The sequence below is a fragment of the Austrofundulus limnaeus genome, unplaced genomic scaffold (assembly GCF_001266775.1).
Source record: "Austrofundulus limnaeus strain Quisiro unplaced genomic scaffold, Austrofundulus_limnaeus-1.0 Scaffold846, whole genome shotgun sequence".
NCBI classification, from domain to species: domain Eukaryota; kingdom Metazoa; phylum Chordata; class Actinopteri; order Cyprinodontiformes; family Rivulidae; genus Austrofundulus; species Austrofundulus limnaeus.
In genome coordinates, this window is record NW_013953248.1 from 54,934 (window position 1) to 56,771 (window position 1,838).

Sequence of the window (1,838 nt, forward strand, 5' to 3'; positions counted from 1 at the left end):
GTAACCAACAAGACAAATTAAGTCATTTTTCTGGACACGCTGATGATATCAGAATAATCCAGGTGTCAAAATCTGGTGTTTAAAGCAGGAATCTGAAAATGTAATTAAGTCATTTTGTCTAAATTTGACTTATTCCTCATTTCGATATGATGGCTCACATATTTTTCTTTAGAAAGTTATTACGTGCAACCTGTGTGACAGAAAGTGTTTCAGGTCAGTTTTCTCCACCTTTACAACGGTTGCTCTGATGGAAAACTGATTTTTGATGCAGCTTTAAGCTAGAATGCAGAAGCTGCAAAAAAGCAGCAACAAATCATCAAAATATTTATTTTCAAATGAACTAAGTGATGTTTTTTTGTCACTGCTTTGCTGTTACCTGGGAGGAAAACAACCTGTAGAACCTTGACTTGTGAGGCTCAGCTGAGCTCAGCGATATGAACCCAACCTTACAGGGACTGGGACTGTGCAGGTAGGACATAAACCTGAGAGCCTCTCAGAGAGAAACGCTACGGGCTGACATTAACCTGACCTTTGACCTCTTCAGGTTCTGCAGCTTTAACGTTTGAGGAAGTTTCCAGGGTTTAGACATGTTTCTGTAAACAAAAYGCTGAAGAAGCAGGAGCTTCGGTGTGGTGGTAGAGAACAGAGGCCTGGAATAGGAGCAGCTAGCTGGTGTGCTAGCCTGAGAGCTATGGGCTGTTTAGGTGAGCTGACAGTGGAGGAGAGCAGCCAGCTGACCAAACCCAGAGCTGGGACTGCCAACAGGCCCAGGAGCAACTGCCACCTGGAGGTGAGCCATGCCGAAACACGCTGGGCAGAGAAGAGGGTCGGACTCGATGGACAACAGCTCAGACAACATGGAGGAGATTAAAAAGTCGGTGCAGAACWGTCGACGTTAGCTTCACAGCWACAACTTCTGGTCGGCCTGTTGGAGGAGGTGAAGCTGCTGAAAGTTGCACYAAGTGACAGAGWTGAGAAGATGGCTGRACTCGAGAGRAAACTGRATGATCTGGAACAATATTAGACAYGTAGAGATGRTTTGTTGATMACTGGAGTAGAAATAAAACACAAACTCTGCTGGAGCTGGAGCAAATGGAGACACCACAGAGGATGCTCCTCGAGAAGAACCGCTCCCTCTGGAGCAACTGGTACTGGAACAGAGACATTGGCATCAAAGCTGAAGACATTTCTACCTGTCACTCACTGCCAGTTAAATCAGGAAAAAATGAGGTTCATCAGCAGGAGAGCATGAAATAATCTGATGATCCAAACAACCAAACTGAGAGGAACAAAGGTTTATATAAGTGAACATCGAACAAAGAAAAATGGAAACATCACCAAGGTTGTTGAAGAAACAGGATTTTTACAACTTGGACAGGAAATGGAAACATCTGGATTAGAGTCAAGGAAGGGTCACAAACTACAATAATAAAAGAACTGAAAGATTTAAATAAATTCAGGAAGTCATAAATGACAAAATTAGGAAAAAAGAGCTGAAATAACTTGGTATGTAAGGAAATAAAACATATGGACAAATGAACTTGAACACTTAAATATGAATACATATGAAGACACAGAAACTAAAATAAATGACCTGTTTTATTCAAGTTTTTCCCTGTAAATAGAAACTGTGAATATTAAAATATTATAATGAGGAATAATTTAATGATATTAAAATAAAAAAATGACCTTTCCATTATTCATATTAACTGTAGAAGTATAAACACAAATTTATCTAAAATAACAGATTATTTAATTAGTATAATAGCACTCTCAGAAACATGGTTTAATGATGAAAGTATAAATAATGTGAATATTGAGGGATATGAACTTTATCA